Source organism: Jatropha curcas, chromosome 1 (assembly GCF_041381405.1).
Source record: "Jatropha curcas cultivar XTBG-Jc1 chromosome 1, XTBG_Jcur_1.0, whole genome shotgun sequence".
NCBI lineage: Eukaryota > Viridiplantae > Streptophyta > Magnoliopsida > Malpighiales > Euphorbiaceae > Jatropha > Jatropha curcas.
Window position 1 is genome coordinate 21504554 of NC_143151.1, and position 19685 is coordinate 21524238.

Sequence of the window (19685 nt, forward strand, 5' to 3'; positions counted from 1 at the left end):
TCATTCGGAAAGTCCATCGGAAGTATGCCAATATGGTACTTGAAACGTCCGGAAAATTACGAGGATCGCAGAATTGGTCCCGGAATATTTTTTGGAGGTCCGTAACTCCCGGAAAAGCCTTTGGAACGACAGACTAGCAAGTCCACCGTCAACGGCGGCGACGGCCGCCGGCCAAGGCGGCGGCTGAGGCAGCCGGACTCGGCGGCGGCGGCGGCCGGCATAGGCGGCAGCGGCCGCCCTCCAGCCCGGGTTTTGCCTATAAATACAGCCCCGGTGCGACTTTTTTACTCACTCAGTCTGTGTTGACGGACGCTCCTTCTCCCCTGCGCTCCTTGCGGTTCTTTTACTGCTTTTCTGCATTTAGCATAGGCTTTTATTATTCTATTATTGTGATACTTGGTCACTCAAATTGAATTAATTCTAATTAATATTCCCCAAACGAGAAGCTTAATCTGGAATTTTCAAGCTGAAGCTAAGAAGCGGCCGCTAGTTAAATCAGGTAATAATGAAACTATGCCTGTTTAATTTCAGCATTTGCATAATTCTTCTTCTACTCCAATTTTGAATTAAATTGCTGCATAAATGCATTCACGTCATCAATTCGGCAAATAAACTGCCTCAATTAAAAATGATTAAGCTTGAATGCCCGATTAATTAATAATCATGATGTTAAGCTTAAATCCGATAATATTGGCTAAAAGTATCTGGTCAATTAATGACTATGGTATAATCGCCTTTATTTCGAACAGTCCGGCTTAAGTCCAATTAATTAATAATTGTGACTAAAAGCCTTAATTAATCACGTTTTTGGCAACAAATTGCCTACAGTTTAATCAACCATTTTGGCAACAAATTGCCTACGGTTTAATCAATTTTTGGCAAACAAATTGCCTATAAATAAGATTAACCATTTTTAGCGACAAGTCGCTTAAATCAAAGTTTTGGCAAAATGCCTTGACTTAATCAATCTTTTGGCTAAAAGCCTTAAATCAATCATTTTGGCGACAATCGCCCAATCAACTCTTTTGGCAAACAAATTGCCTAAATCAACCCATTTTGGCTAAAAGCCCTCAAATAATCACTTTTGGCAACAATTGCCTAAATCACATCAACTTTTGGTAACAATTGCCTAAATTAATCTTTTTGGCTAAAAGCCTTAAATCAACACTTTTTGGCAACAAACGTCTAATCAAATCAATCAATTCTTTGGCAAAATGCCTAAACAAAATGCACGAAACATACACACACTCATGCATTAAGCATACCCATTCAAAGCCCTTTAAAAAAGGCCTATCGAACTACGTCGACTTTGATCTTCCATTCAAACGGAAGTACGTAGGCACATTTGGGATTTAACCCTGAGCAGCAAGTCGAAAGCACTTAAACATTTCATTGGTCCAATTACATCATACATCATTTACCTTGCAAAGCATTCATGCATTGGTTAGTTCATCAACATGACATGGTCTCGGGATCCACCTCGGGTTCGTAGACTGTGCCTTAAACATTGGGATAATTAATCTAGTAACTAGGTTAATGAAAATTGGAGTCAACTTAGGGTTTTTTCCTAGTTTACCCTAAAATAACTAAACAAGGTGGCGACTCACACATTCACGTCCACTTCTACCCTTGGTCATATTCATTATATGTCTATATTTTGGGGAAGGGGTTCACAGTAACATATACAATATATGTTATTTAACTCCTCTAAAACTCAATTCATAATTCCTAATAATTGTAATTTTAACAAAATTCTCCAAATTCAGCTGCAGAATCCAAAGCTCGCAGTGAAATCTCATTAATGCAATCTACTGTAATACTTACAACTAAAATTAACAACTTGTGAATTCCACCTAAAAGAGTAAAAAAAAATAGCTTACCCAGTTGCAAAATAGGCTGGAAATCGAAATTTTCCGGTTACAATGACCTGCAATGACGACAAGGTATGAACACAATCGCTGCCGCCGTTGACTTGACCGGAAATGGGTGGAAAGGTGGCCGGAGGCACGCTGGAGGCAAGTAGAAGGCGTGGTCCGGCCAGTGCTTGGCTGGGCTCACGGAAAAATAGAGGAGACAGCTGCGACGCGTCTGCCCATTCGAGGCATAATCGTAGCTCCTCCTGCGACGCTACGTCCGCCGAAGACGAAAGAAAGAGCGAAGGAGAGACCGGCGCTTCCCTGTTGACGAAAGAGGAGCCGATGTCACCTGAAAGTAACGGAGCAGGGACTCGACGTGATTTCTATTGCAGCTCTTCCTGCGACAGCCGCTCACACCAAAGACGAACGAAGAGAGAGACGAGGTTAATGCTGCGGCGAGGAGTTGACGGGGAGGAGCTCAGGTGGTCGGAAAACGGGGGGCGACGGAGCGGTTGGTGCTAGAAATGGAGAGGGGAGGGCTTATAGAAGGGTTTGGGTGGATTGAGCTTATTTGGTTCGATTCGGGTTTGGTTCGGTTCAAATCATGATTTTTGTGTGGTTTTCGATTTTTCAATCAGTTTTTCAATTTATTGTGGGGTGGATTCAACTATATAAATTGCTTACATGAGTTTGATTGATTAAATAAATTTTTGGGGTGTTAATTTATTAAAATTTTAAATTAAAAAAACTATGAAAATAAAAATTCGGATTGTTTCATGTTAAGATGTTCATTCATTCAATAAATAATCTCAACTGTCTGGTCAAATATCTGAGAGTAGATCCTATCACATGAATTTACCCTTCTGTCCCTAAATATTTTGTGTTTAGTATAATCCTCTATTCTTTTTCCTTTTTTTGCCAACTTATGCATATCTATGCACGGCCAGTTCATTGAACCGCCGGTTCCGGTTCACGAAACTGACGATTCAAAATTTTTAAAATGTTGAACCTGAACCGGTTCTTGAACCGTCGGTTTCTGTCCGGTTCAGGTTCCGACCGGTTCCGGTGCGATTCCGATTAACCGACGGAATATATATATATATATATATATATATATATATTGTAACATCCCTTCCCGGTCCACCCGTTAACCCGAATGAAGCGAGCCGAGACGCTACAATCTGGTTGAACCTATGTCCTATCATGCGGATATCATACTGTATGAAAAATATGAATATAAACTACTCCCAATTACACTCTAAACTTCCAACGTCTCCAAAGAATCATCATAACACAATAACACTTTATATATCTTTTCATAATTGTATAAATCCTCAATAGCATTTAATATCTAGCAATTAATTTCATTCAGAATCTATATCAAGTTTTCATGACCTAATCATACCAACTATAGTAACATATTTCATATTCAATCATTTCCTCCAAATACTTACACCACAATAATTACATTCTTCAATTATATTTTCCAATCACATAAGCTCTAACAAATGTAATAATTATACATGCCATAAATCTTAATACATGCCATAATTCTTAATACATGCCATAATTCTTAATACATGCCATAATTCTTAATTATATAACTCTCAATGTACTACTCCCAATTAGTCATTTCTGCTTTGAACGTACTCCTCAAGTCTTCAAGTACCAACCACGATCTTCAACCTACGCGTGATAAAAATCGACGCGCTGAGTATAAAACTCAGTGGTGCTCATAATTCACATACGAAACAAAGTGCGATGACAACTAACTTAAAATATAAATTTCATAAAGCATTGATACTCATAGACTCAGTAAATTTCAACATAAATGTCTCTTTATAGCAACGAATAAACTTCTAATTCATAAACATCATAATTATCTCATAACTCCTTTACATGAACCTTAAATCACACTTTATGATACTATCATGGTCTTACCTGCTGTTCATTGTGTTGTATGAATGAAAACAATAAACATGTAAGATTACATAACAGTATATGTTCATTGTCTTACTTGCTATTCATTATGCTGTATGACTTATGCACTTTTAGTCACATCATATAAGTTATGATTAATAACATCTCGTGACTGTATAGCTCCTTAAAGAGTCAATAAATAAACTTGTAAGCATATATAACATGATACTATCATACTCTTACCTGATGTTCTTTATGTTGTATGAACTCTGCAACTTTGATTAAACTCAGTGAATATCACAATGAATGAAGAAACATATAAGCACATACATATGTAGAAATAAACATTTACTCACATATGGAATGTAAGCACACATATCATGATACTTTCATTTTCCCTTAATGATCTTTCTTGCTGTTTAGTATACTGTATGCTTATGCAATTTATAGTCGATATAACTGTATAGCTCCATAAGGTAATAGTGAAACCGAAGTGATAAGAGAAACTGTATGAAACTGGATGAAACTGTATGCTTGGCTGCTATGGCCTGTATAATCATATCCACTCAACGGCCTGTAGCCGGAGTACCAAACTGTATGGGGCGCAGATCTGCTATTCTATGTCGCGACATAGCCTTATCTACATGGTTTCTACCTAACCTCAATGGAGCATATTAATGGAATGACAATAAGCAAAATAACTGTGTCATAACTTGCATGCTTGTGTCATGTTATTTTCACACCATTTGCATGCTTGCATTTTGTGTTTATACATGTGTTCATGTTGTCTTTTTGTTTTAAAATGGTTGAAGACATACAAGTTGAGAAAAGAATACAATTACATAGAATTCGTAATTTCATACACCATTTTACATCATTTCACAATTGCATAGAATACAATTACAAGTTGTGTTTACCTCATTTCACATCATTTGCATGCTTGCATGTTGTTTTGATACATGATTTAATGTTGTATTTTTGTGTTAAAATGATTGGAGGCATATAAGTGAAGCAAAGGAATACAATTGCATTGAAAAAGAAGTCCAAAAGTGCATGAAAACACATGTCGTGAGCGCGTCTTTCAAAGTCGCGAGCGCGAGATGCAAAAAATGAGAGTCTGTGTGTTATCGGGCACAAGTCGCGAGCGCGCACTTGAAAGTCGCGAGCGCGTAGAGTGCAAAATGAGAGACAGTGAGTTCCCAGGCCAACTTCGCGAGCGCGCGAGGAAGGTCGCGAGCGCTTACAGGCCAAGGGCTAAGTCGCGAGCGCGAAGTGCAAAATCACGAGCGCGTAAAGCACCAAATGAGAGTCAGAGAGTTTCAGGTGAAAGTCGCGAGCGCGCAAATGAAAGTCGCGATCGCGAGCTCTTCATGCAATTCGCGCGCGCGCGTTTTCCAGCCTGCACAGTCTGTACTCTTTTGACCATATCTCTCAATATACAACTCCGATTTGAATGATTCAAAAACCCATGTAAAGCTAACACATAGCGGAACAAATAACTCTTCTATGATACTTCCTAATTCCATCGTTAAATGGGGTAAAAATCAAGGTGAAGTTACTGGTAACCTTTCCAGCAAAACTTGTTTCAGCAAAAACTCAATATCTACTTCATTTATTCATTTCATCTCATGCTTTTTTCACCATTTTCAGTCTTCTTACTCAACATTCAACAACATATTTTCTCATTATCAACACACGACACAAATTCTCATGCAAGGAAATTGATTAAACTAAAAGAGATAGCACACCTTTACGCCAATAAGCTTAAGCTCTTCTTTTAGCTTCCTTCTACTTTTGGCTCACCTCTCCTATACAATAGAGTTCTTATAAATTATCTAACAATATCACCAAATGAGTCAAGTATGAAATTCAAGAAGGTTTACTTACTTGGATAGAATAGAAGTTGAATTAATGCGTAACTCCCATTAAAATCTTCCCCACCATTAAACGTGATGGAGAAAAGAAAGTGTAAGAGGAAAGTAGAGGAAGAAGATGAAGATAAGGATGAAGAAATGAAAATGAAATGGAATCCACGGGTAGTCTCTAGAATGTCATTGATTTTTATGTGAAAATTACCAAATGGTACCTCAAGTGTCAACATGGTACAACTCAATACCTCAACTTTATACTTTAGTGAAATCAAGTCCTAATCCTTATACTTTGATCTTTTTGTTTCCTTCAAGTAAGTCCACTTCTTTTCCTTATTTCAATTTCATCCCATTCTAGCCCACTCTAGAATCTAATGGCTCGAACCGGGTTTTGGATCAGCCCGACTCGACTCTAAGCAACGATTCGATTCAATAGAAAAATGGGACGTTACAATTCTACCCCCCTTAAAGAATTTCGTCCTCGAAATTCGCTTCCATTAAACACTTACAACTCTCATAATAGTTTCCAACTCAGATTCTTCGTTAATCGGCTAGCACTCACTAGCCTTATGTTCTCCACATGATTCTCCCAAATGAACATCCATACTAGCTAATCTATCCATTCCATATCAGCACTCAATCCAAAGACCTATATATCGCCCATACCAAACATATCAGCATATCATAGACATATCATATCATATACATATATACATATCATATCATCATCTCATATACATATCAAGGCATTTCATTGCAATAGCCCATTCAAAGATTTGCATACAATAAATTCTCATAAAGCATGATGAGATTATAGAAACCTATCCTGAGATCATATAATTTATGTTCATAACTGTATGAATAACTTTATGTTGTCATGGTACTTAATTTCGTCATGGTACTTCTTCTCATCCACTGTCATGCATATATACATATAGTCATACATGCATACTTGCAAGTTCCACTCAAGAAGAAAACAAAATGAAACCAAAGTTCCAAATGTCAATACATGAAAGTAATTATACACAATCACAAAGTTATGCAAATCATACAATGTGCCATATAGATTATCTCAACTTGACCATTTATCCATAATGATTTGGTAGTTGCATCCAATTAGCAATTCCACCTTTCTCTCTCTGTTTTTTTTTTTTTTTTTTTTTGACTCATAGATAGCTCACATAAATCTATAAATCATCTGTGACTTATAAATACTTCTATTAATGATTAACCAATCATTTCTGTCTGAAGAATGATCACTTATAAAATCTTGAGCATTTTGGCTCAGAATTTATTCTCATGTGCACATAGTGAGATCAATACGAACCACAATTTGTACATATTCATAAACTCTCAAAGGATAGTAAGTCCGATATTGTATATATATTCTGATGCATCCTTACTTCTATTTCCATCAAATCTTAATAACCATGATTCCTACTTTGTCACAAAACTCTGACTGATTATCATCTCATTTAAATCATCCTAATTCATATTCCTTCATCTCTTTAATTGATGCTTTTCTTAATCTTAATTCACTCACATGACTAGATCCATTCTTACTTACCTAATTTCTTGGTATAACATCAATTCAATAGTTGGACAACTATCTCTCCATGTCCAATGTCATTCATCATTTCACTTAGTCATCATGGTCCAATATTTTATAACATCATTATCTTCGTTTGGTGCTTAGGAACCGTTTACTTTTTCCTCGGATCATAGCCTCTCTCAATAAACACAAATCCTTATGTATAACTTACATAACATCTAACATTCAACAAATATTTTAAACCGCAAAAACTAAATCTTGTTGAATATAATTCCTACTTATACCATATTAACTCACAAGGTGCCACAATTCATTCAGCTTCACTACTAGGCTCATCAAGAGTTACATACTTGACTTCATCCTAAGAATCACCATACTTTTCTTATAACCATAGTACTTTATATGATTCCTGATATTCATCCAGTTGCAAAATAGCTGATGAACACCACAATATACTTGACTCCACCAAATAGTAAGTATTTCTCATAAATAGAAATCACTTCTCATAAATGGCTTGAAATAATGACATTAGTTCTTATGAAAAATACTCATCACCCATTCTTAGAGCAAATCACATCAAATCATTCATTATTAAGATCATTTGTGTAACTACACCAATGAACATATGTATATGTGTATTCTAGCCAACAAAATGCTTATCTCAATAGTCATAATAGATTCCATTAACCACAATCAGGTAAATTTCATCAAATACATATACTAACTCAATACTCTTCTTAACTAGATTCTAATGTCCTTAAATCCGAATCAGTTTGTTTTCTTATTAGATAATACTAGCAACTCATCCTCAACATACTCCTTCCATAGGCACATGTACACATATTCATGCATTTTATGCATACATTTCACAGTCACATCATGCATACCTTAACATAGCTTTTTGCGTACACAACCATACAAGGTTACACTACATCTTACATCTGTATATACATATATTATTTTCTTGTTTAAGTCATAAACCAATGTACTTCATAGCTCAGTTATGAAGTTATACAAGTGACTTCATTGTCATTTATAAAACAATCCTTCCATTTATCAAAACTTTAAAAAAACCACACTTGAAAATTTATTTATTTTTTTTTTTTAAAGTGTTCAGAGAAGAAGAATTTTCATAGCAAAATCATTCGTTCATAAGCAGCATAGACTATGCTTCTTCTGGAGTCAACATGAACAAACATTTTTACAAGTCATTCACGCTATTACAATCATGGATAAAAATCAGTTTCAAAATACATCTCATAATACTTATAACAGGTAGAACTCATATCAACTCACAAAAGTACACAAATCCTTAATGCCTCAATAATATTTCATCTCCAATAGCCATTACATCGAATTCCCTATCCATTATTCGCTAAACATATCCTCCATGAATAATGGTCCAGAAGGATATAACCATTAATCATCAATAGAAACCTCAACATATACTCCGCTTACCACGACATCATTCTCCAATGGCTGATTGTTTCTAAGCAAACCAATATGGTATGTCTTTAACTTCAATTACTCCTATTCTCACTGCAAAATATATAACTTCCTACATAGATACACATATAGTCCGAGAACCGCCTAAACCTAGGCTCTGATACCAAAAATTGTAACATCCCTTCCCGGTCCACCCGTTAACCCGAATGAACCGAGCCGAGACGCTACAATCTGGTTGAACCTATGTCCTGTCATGCGGATATCATACTGTATGAAAAATATGAATATAAACTACTCCCAATTACACTCTAAACTTCCAACGTCTCCAAAGAATCATCATAACACAATAACACTTTATATATCTTTTCATAATTGTATAAATCCTCAATAGCATTTAATATCTAGCAATTAATTTCATTCAGAATCTATATCAAGTTTTCATGACCTAATCATACCAACTATAGTAACATATTTCATATTCAATCATTTCCTCCAAATACTTACACCACAATAATTACATGCTTCAATTATATTTTCCAATCACATAAGCTCTAACAAATGTAATAATTATACATGCCATAAATCTTAATACATGCCATAATTCTTAATACATGCCATAATTCTTAATACATGCCATAATTCTTAATTATATAACTCTCAATCTACTACTCCCAAATTAGTCATTTCTGCTTTGAACGTACTCCTCAAGTCTTCAAGTACCAACCACGATCTTCAACCTACGCGTGATAAAAATCGACGCGTTGAGTATAAAACTCAGTGGTGCTCATAATTCACATACGAAACAAAGTGCGATGGCAACTAACTTAAAATATAAATTTCATAAAGCATTGATACTCATAGACTCAGTAAATTTCAACATAAATGTCTCTTTATAGCAACGAATAAACTTCTAATTCATAAACATCATAATTATCTCATAACTCCTTTACATGAACCTTAAATCACACTTTATGATACTATCATGATCTTACCTGCTGTTCATTGTGTTGTATGAATGAAAACAATAAACATGTAAGATTACATAACAGTATATGTTCATTGTCTTACTTGCTATTCATTATGCTGTATGACTTATGCACTTTTAGTCACATCATATAAGTTATGATTAATAACATCTCGTGACTGTATGGCTCCTTAAAGAGTCAATAAATAAACTTGTAAGCATATATAACATGATACTATCATACTCTTACCTGATGTTCTTTATGTTGTATGAACTCTGCAACTTTGATTAAACTCAGTGAATATCACAATGAATGAAGAAACATATAAGCACATACATATGTAGAAATAAACATTTACTCACATATGGAATGTAAGCACACATATCATGATACTTTCATTTTCCCTTAATGATCTTTCTTGCTGTTTAGTATACTGTATGCTTATGCAATTTATAGTCGATATAACTGTATAGCTCCATAAGGTTATAGTGAAACCGAAGTGATAAGAGAAACTGTATGAAACTGGATGAAACTGTATGCTTGGCTGCTATGGCCTGTATAATCATATCCACTCAACGGCCTGTAGCCGGAGTACCAAACTGTATGGGGCGCAGATCTGCTATTCTATGTCGGGACATAGCCTTATCTACATGGTTTCTACCTAACCTCAATGGAGCATATTAATGGAATGACAATAAGCAAATAACTGTGTCATAACTTGCATGCTTGTGTCATGTTATTTTCACACCATTTGCATGCTTGCATTTTGTGTTTATACATGTGTTCATGTTGTCTTTTTGTTTTAAAATGGTTGAAGACATACAAGTTGAGAAAAGAATACAATTACATAGAATTCGTAACTTCATACACCATTTTACATCATTTCACAATTGCATAGAATACAATTACAAGTTGTGTTTACCTCATTTCACATCATTTGCATGCTTGCATGTTGTTTTGATACATGATTTAATGTTGTATTTTTGTGTTAAAATGATTGGAGGCATATAAGTGAAGCAAAGGAATACAATTGCATTGAAAAAGAAGTCCAAAAGTGCATGAAAACACATGTCGTGAGCGCGTCTTTCAAAGTCGCGAGCGCGAGATGCAAAAAATGAGAGTCTGTGTGTTATCGGGCACAAGTCGCGAGCGCGCACTTGAAAGTCGCGAGCGCGTAGAGTGCAAAATGAGAGACAGTGAGTTCCCAGGCCAACTTCGCGAGCGCGCGAGGAAGGTCGCGAGCGCTTACAGGCCAAGGGCTAAGTCGCGAGCGCGAAGTGCAAAATCGCGAGCGCGTAAAGCACCAAATGAGAGTCAGAGAGTTTCAGGTGAAAGTCGCGAGCGCGCAAATGAAAGTCGCGATCGCGAGCTCTTCATGCAATTCGCGCGCGCGCGTTTTCCAGCCTGCACAGTCTGTACTCTTTTGACCATATCTCTCAATATACAACTCCGATTTGAATGATTCAAAAACCCATGTAAAGCTAACACATAGAGGAACAAATAACTCTTCTATGATAATTCCTAATTCCATCGTTAAATGGGGTAAAAATCAAGGTGAAGTTACTGGTAACTTTTCCAGCAAAACTTGTTTCAGCAAAAACTCAATATCTACTTCATTTATTCATTTCATCTCATGCTTTTTCACCATTTTCAGTCTTCTTACTCAACATTCAACAACATATTTTCTCATTATCAACACACGACACAAATTCTCATGCAAGGAAATTGATTAAACTAAAAGAGATAGCACACCTTTACGCCAATAAGCTTAAGCTCTTCTTTTAGCTTCCTTCTACTTTTGGCTCACCTCTCCTATACAATAGAGTTCTTATAAATTATCTAACAATATCACCAAATGAGTCAAGTATGAAATTCAAGAAGGTTTACTTACTTGGATAGAATAGAAGTTGAATTAATGCGTAACTCCCATTAAAATCTTCCCCACCATTAAACGTGATGGAGAAAAGAAAGTGTAAGAGGAAAGTAGAGGAAGAAGATGAAGATAAGGATGAAGAAATGAAAATGAAATGGAATCCACGGGTAGTCTCTAGAATGTCATTGATTTTTATGTGAAAATTACCAAATGGTACCTCAAGTGTCAACATGGTACAACTCAATACCTCAACTTTATACTTTAGTGAAATTAAGTCCTAATCCTTATACTTTGATCTTTTTGTTTCCTTCAAGTAAGTCCACTTCTTTTCCTTATTTCAATTTCATCCCATTCTAGCCCACTCTAGAATCTAATGGCTCGAACCGGGTTTTGGATCAGCCCGACTCGACTCTAAGCAACGATTCGATTCAATAGAAAAATGGGACGTTACATATATATATATATTTTAAATCGATTCTAATAGATTTTGAACTTTTAGAGACTTTTAAGTAAAGTACATTTTAAAAAAAAAAATTTAAATAAAGTATATTATGTGGTAAAATATTATTGAGACTTTTAGAGATGTATAAAATAGGCTAAGTGATTATCATTTTAAAATAAAAATAGAAAATTTTCGATTCGAAACCGTCGATTTTGGGCCAATTTAGATTCATATTTTAACATTCACATGAACCTTAACTGGCCCTTGAACTACCAAAAAATTTTGAATCGCCGATTTCGATCCAGTTATGGTTCGTCTACAATATGGTTCAGTTTCGGTTCGATTCCGTTCGAACTAAACTGGTGGGCATGGCTATGCATATCTACAATGGACCCATTCCAAATAGTCCTAAACCCGCATGTAAAGTTGTCCTCAACTCTTTTAAAATGCATTTGTATGAAGTGCTCTAATTTAATTTCTATCCTTTTTGGATATTGTGAACACAAGTTTTCAGTGGGAAATTACCAATATCGGCCTCCACCTCCATGAAACCCTCACCCACATATTCCTTAGGGACACTTTCTCATCATTCATGAAAATGCCACCATAATACACATAAATCACAGATAATGCCATCCTACGGTATAAAATAATCAAAATCATGCTGCATTATCTAAAATTATATATATTTTGGAATTATTTCAAAGTCAAAAAGCAAATAAAAAGTAAACAAAAGCCAATAAAAAATTCACATCTTAAAGCATTCAACTTTCTGTTCCTTGATTCTATATCTCAGTAATAAAAATTTTTCATTCAAACAAATCCAAAAGGGTTAGTATTATTCATGCATAATAGATAGTAAACAATCACAAATCAACACCTAAATAAACTGTCTTGCATCCAGTTTAAAAGAAAAACAATAATACATAAAACCAAGAAAATAATCGCAACCTTAAACCAACTCACATTTCACGCATAATAGATACCACACGAAGAAAACCCAAAATCTAGAAGGACTATGTCATGCTTCGAATAAAAAAAAAATCAATGATTGCTCGTAAGTCTGAGACCTAACTTGTATTAAAGCATTTCAAATCCTCGACCCTTACCAACTCGATCGTTCTTTTAAAATGTATTCTCCCTTTCCCAATGATGATTTCGAAGTGAATATAGTTTGTTCATTAAGAGAATACCAACTCCTTTGTTCTTTCTGTGTTCTAAAGGAATTTCAAAGAATACCTAGTCGACACTTCTATTTCCTCGTCCCTTTCTCCCAACAACATCTAATAAGGGCAAATTAGTAAGTACACTACTACTAATGATGTTTATATCACATTAATCCGACGTGGTTTTCCTACTTGGATCCTAATAAGCACATTCTTAAAAGCTAGGTGGGCCCCACAAATTTTAAATATAATTCCAGCATATTATGTAAACAGGTGATATTTGATTGAAAAATTTTTAATGAGTTTGAAAACTTGATTGTAAACGTTTTCTATTGAGATACCAAAATAAAATATTTTATAAAGTCCAGACACCAAATTTATAATTAGTCTAAATAAAATTTGAGAGTATCATAAAATTAAAGTAGAAAAGTTGAGGGTTAAATTTAGATATTTCGTCATAATCTAATCATGTTAAAGTACTTTGGCGCTTCCTATTCAAACAGGATTAAAAATAAATAAATAAATACTAACTAAATTTTTTATTTTTCTCTTGATATACATAAGTATATTTTCATTTGGTATAATATCATCATTGACATCATTTACATTGGGTTTACCCATAAATTTTATGTGGATATTCAAATAAGTTTATATTTAGAGTATCAACATTCACTTTTAATAAAAACAATAAAAAATTAATTTTGCATTTTACTCTTTTTGAGTATTTTCATATTTTTTATTTGGATATGGGACTAATCTCGTTTTAGATTCATAAATTTTTTTCATTATATTTTAAAAATTATAAAAATGTTATAAAATTAAAAAAAAAAAAAAAAAGAACTAGGAATAGTTTTTATATAGTGACCCACTTTCACAAAGGCAATGAACGCTTTGAATATAAATAAACTCGCGTGGTCGGAGTGAACATTGCATTTGTAAATGGAGTTGTGCTTGTTAATATTGAAGTGCTTACTGTTGTGTTTGATCTTTTGGGTTCAAATCCGAGGAAATAATGGTTGCTTTGAAGAAGAGAGATTAGCTCTCTTACAATTCAAGGCGTCTCTTCAATCCGATGAGTATGGTTCCAAGTTTCCAATTCTCCCTTCATGGATTGATGAGGCAAAGAATGATTGTTGTGAATGGGAGAGAGTCACCTGCAACTCCACCACAGCTCACGTGATTGATCTCTCCCTCGACAATCTATGGGAAAATGAAAACATTTGGCATCTGAACATGTCTCTTTTCCACCATTTCAAGGAGCATAGAAGCCTAAATTTATCTTTCAATAAAATCCATGCAATGGTTGACAATCGAGGTATTATTTATCATTGTTATTATTTTGTTATTATTTATCATAAAAAGGTAAGATAACCACATGACAAGTTTAACCTTTGGTTATTTACTAATGGTTATTTGACAATAAGGTATCTTTTCAAAATTAGTCTTAGACCTAACTATATTATAAAAGCATATTAGGATCGAGTGACTTAAACCGGATTTAGGGTGTTATTTATAGACTAAATCAATGAAAAATAAATTTATAATGAAATGTAGGCAGTGACAGAGCTAGAGATATTTTTTAGTGGGGTCTTAATTTCATTTTTTAGTGGGATCAATTAGATTAAAAACTCTAAAATTTTTCACTTATTATGTACTTTTTAATTTTTTTTTTTATCATTTCAACCCAAATTTATAACTTTTTTTTTAAATATTGAGTGGGACCAATTGACCCCACTTTAGTTGTTGTAGCTCCATCCCTAAAGGTCGGTATTTCTGACTATACACTGAAAGAAAAAAAAAGAATAAAATGAGAATAATATTTAAAAAATTTCTATTTTTATTAGCTTGGTCCATAACTATATTCATTTGGCATGTCTAATCCTAACATATTATTCATTTTCTAAAAAAATTCTTGATCTTAATGTAAAATAACTGATATCAACGACAATGTCAAACTATTTTGAAAAATAAAATGAAAGTTTTTGTTGAATAATAGTAGAGTTTCTAAAATTGTGAGGTTAGGAATGCGAAATCAATTAGTACACCACAATTAAGTATGGAAAACTGAAAATAGACATTTGTTGAGTTTGCTTAGTACTCCCTCCGTCCCAAAAATATATTCTACTTTCTATTTTCACACAGATTAAGAAAATAACAATTATTATAGTTAAAGGGCAATTTTATTCATATAACTTTCCTATTATATCATCTTAAATAACACATAAGTAATTATTATATTGAAATAATAAGTAAGAATTAAAGACAGTTATTGAAAATAAGATAAAATTTAATAAGAGTATAACAAATAATTTAAGGATTACTTATAATTTTTTTAAAAAAAAAGTGGACTATATTTTGGGAAAAACCAAAAAGGAAAGGTCGACGGAGGGAGTAATAACTCAAAAACTAATATACAACTATAGAAAGATTACCAAGTTTGAAGAAATTATGGTTGTATTCTTAGAAAATGAAAACTAGAAAACAGAAAATGGAAAATGCATTCACTTGATAAAAATAAAAAACTATATTTTAATTTAAAAATTTCACAAACTTTATTCATAACTTTCATAATTAAAAGAAATAAAATATTATAAAACAGATTTAGAATTTTTATTTAAAAATTAAAAACTTTTATTTTTTATTATTTAATAATAATATCAAATGTTTATCATATTGTAAATTTTTTTAAAAAATAAAGGATATAATTGTAATACACCGAATTTTTATTTTCGAAATTTTCAAATTTAATTTAAATCAAAAATAAGAAATTTTGACTGTGTGGGCTGTAAATGTAACACAGTCTCAAATCGAGCCCAAATTTTTGAGTTGGGCCCAAGCCCAAAAACAGATTATTCGGGAATTTCGATTAGAGAACACTTAAAAAGTTTCGATGAAATAAAATGGGACTCTAGTTACTAATTGATTACAAATGTATGTATATGTATGTAACTGCAATAAATTAATTGTCTTAAAATCAAATATCATTACTATTAATATTGTATTATAATTGAGTAAATAGAGAAAATATTGCGAAACCGAACTAAATAAACAAAATAAGTCGAACCGGACCTGAAAATCAAATTGATTTTTCGAAAACCAAATGAATAACCTGAGAATCATGTGAAAAACCTGCAAATCGAGTAAAAATCTAGCTGAGTCGTTGAATCAGACCGATCCGGTTCGGATCGAACCGGAATCATCTAGAAGTTGGACATACTTTATTTCTTTCTTTTCTTCTTCTTCCTTTCCTCTCCTGCGTCGACCTCATCTCCTCCTCCTCTTCTCCTCTTCTTCTCTTCCTCTTTTTTTTTCTTCTTCTTCTTTCTTTCTTTCCTTTTTCTTTCTTTCTTTCCCTTTCTTCTTCCCTGCAACTGGGTCTGCGTCACTGCCAGCTCCTCCTCTAGCTCATCGCGCCACCACAGCCCCTTCTGCCTTCGATCGAGCAAGCGTCGTGCCTCACCCGACTCGTCACGCCATCGCCACCGCCTAGCCGCCGCTCCAGCATGCCTCCGACCACCAAGCTAGCAGAAATTCAACAAAAAAAAAAATTATATCGGGGTATAAATTAATTTAAATACATTTTAGTTAATTAATTTAATTTTATTAATGATAGTTAATTAAATTTAGTTAGTTTAATTTTAATAATTTTAGTTGATTTAGTTAATGTTAATAATATTAGTTAATTAAATTAAGTTTATTATTTGCAGTTAATTAATTTAGTAGTATTAGTTAATGAAATTAATTTTATTATTTGTAGTCAATTAGTTTAGTTAAGTTAATGTTAGTAATGTTAGTTAATTAAATTAATTTTATTTGTAGTTAATTAATTTGGTTAATTTAATTTGGTCATTGTGAGTAGTTAATAGCTTTATAATATTAGTGTTGATATAATTAAGGTAGTTTAAAAATAATGTTATTGTAATGTATAAATTGGATTGTGTGGTGATGTTGAGATTGAAGGAGGATGGGAAAAATGTTATTTGATTAATTGCCCGATGGATGGGCTGTGTGGCTTGAAATTATTAGATAAACTGTTGATATTTTAACAGGTGGATAATCCAAATTTTAGGGGAGATGCTGCCGAAAAGTCGGTAGAAAATAAATTGTATTTTAAAAACTAAATTACTTATAGCGATTAAATTATTCATAGAAATTAAAAATATAGAATAAGATTATGAGAGGGATAAATAAACAAATAAATAAATAAACAAGAGGAACGAATTTATATATAGTTCAGTGAATTAAATACCGACTAAAGTTATTAACGTTATGAATATTATATGATCAATCGTATTATCATTATTAATATTATTATTATTAATCATATTAAATATTTTGATTAGTAGTATTATAAAATATTAATTACCAAATAAATAGACGTTTTACTTAACGAATAAATTAGAAGAAATAAATCAAATAAAGATGCACTATAGATATACAGTTTAGTTTGATAAGTTAGTGAACCGACGAGTAACGAAAACAAATAAATGAAAACAAATAAATGAATGTAAACTGCATTTTCCAAATTAGAATTCTTATGTAGAATTTTCTTATTATATAGATACTTATAAAGTTTCGGACTGTGAAGACAAAGGCCAGGAGCGCACAATAAGAAAGGCAGTCCTTTGAAGGACAACAAAAAACTGTGAGTAGTGTTAGATAATTCGCCTCATCCGCCTGCATTCATGCATTCACGACTAAATGTTATCATGCATTACTGCTATATTGTGATGCACTATTTGTTGATATTAAATAATGCTTGATTACCTGTGATGTGATATTGCTGTGCCTTGTTTGTGTGGAATTGGGATGAAGTGGACCACCATGGATTTGTGAGGACGGTCTATGTGATATGGATCCTGAATATGATATGATATGGAGTTTGACCGTCAGCCGGGTAAATGGGAGATCGGCGCCCCCGTGTGCACCTGATGATATGGATTATATGGAAAACCACAGGATGGCTTCTTGTTGTTGCGCACCTGATGATCTAGATTTGATTGTAGCCCGCAGGGTGGCCTCCTGTTGTGAGCACTTGATGATCTAGATTGGATGGAGACCACCGGGTTGCCTCCTGTTGGCATTTTTTTTTTTTTTTTTTTTTAAAAAAAAAAAGAGAGAGAATGGAAAAACAATGAGAGGACTGGTCAGTGAGGAGTAGACCAGTTGGCCGTATGGGGGTCGGCTCCCTGGTGCACATGTATGAGAGGGCGAGCCATGTGTGAGGACGGCTCGTTGGGGTTTTAGGTGGTGCCACTGACTAATTTCCACGTGATGTGATTATATGAAGGTGATACTAATTGTGGTTGCTGTTGTATTGCCATTTGTGTGACACTGCATGATCATAAATTTAATCGATAAACAAATAAAAATATTTTAGCATCTGTATGATTGTGTGGGGTGAGAGGGTTATCTAACCCTACTCATTGAGTTTGGCGCTCACCCCTGCCTACCTATTTTTTTCCAGGTAATAGAAGAAAGAAAAATCCTATGGAGTTGAGACATAAGTATAGAAGACTGTAAACGATAAATAAATGATGATGTAAATGTACAGGTAGAGTTCCGCAATTGTATTCTAGTGGGTTGTAGATGAACTGTACTAGTGGTACATAATTGAAATAAATTATTGGGCCTGTATCCACAATTATGAATAGTAAATGAGATTTGCATAATATAGGCTTACTATGGGCTTCGGGGGCCTTAAGCCCACCCAGGTCCTAGTGCCGGTCCGGTCCATAGAAATGGGTCGTGACAAAGTTGGTATCAGAGCATAAGTTGGGCCTTAAGAATCAATTGCGGAACTTAGGAAATTGAAACATAGGACTCCTATGTTGGGATCGGCCGTAACCAACAAAGGAGATGTAGTCTGGATTGAATTCCATTTTAGTGCCGGTGGACGCATCGCGCACGAGGATGGGAGGAAATCTATATGAAACTTAGGATGAGAATTAAAGGTTGATAAATAATAGTAAATTATAAACAGGTCTGGGTAACTGACGTTGATAAAATAAATTTTGAGTTTTGCTAAATCCTCTCCATAAATTTTGAAGCAGAAAATCAGTTGGAAATTGGTGTAATGGCCTGATCACCCAGTACACCTTGATCCAACAAGAGACACTGCTTCGTGAATTACTTGAAACTGTTTAGAAAAAAATTCAGAGTTTTAAAGACAATAAGAAAGTCAGTTTATTTGAATAATTATATATATAAAAAAAATGTTTTAGTATTTATTGGAAATTGTTTTTGTTGTGAAGTTGCAATTAATTGTTTAGTTTTATTGTTCTGTCGATTCTCTACAACGATTGCAATTTTGATTTATTATCTATCCCGAGGACTAAATTAGGCCTACAGAAAATAATAGTGATAAATTAATAATAAATGGTATAGAATATGAATTTGAATGAAAATTTCAATTAAGATATAGATTAAATTCTAAGAATGTTGCGGTTAGGGATTACATAGTGGAAATTGTAATCTAAATTAGAAAGGGAGGATTTAGGATAAACAATCATACTAGACAAGAAATCCTCAATTAACCAAGGCAAAACTTAAGGATGTAAAAAGAGGAAATTTGTAAATTTCTCAAGTAGAATATTA

The 19685-nt window shown here is 33.7% G+C and overlaps 1 long non-coding RNA gene across 1 annotated transcript; it reads left to right on the forward strand.

Moving 5' to 3' along the window:
• The first annotated feature begins 16323 nt into the window (after positions 1–16323).
• LOC149499137 (uncharacterized) lies at positions 16324–18760 on the forward strand. Its single transcript, XR_016318574.1, has 3 exons — positions 16324–16646; positions 17650–17733; positions 18556–18760. It is a non-coding gene; the product is annotated as an uncharacterized LOC149499137 (long non-coding RNA).
• The last annotated feature ends 925 nt before the right edge of the window (positions 18761–19685 follow it).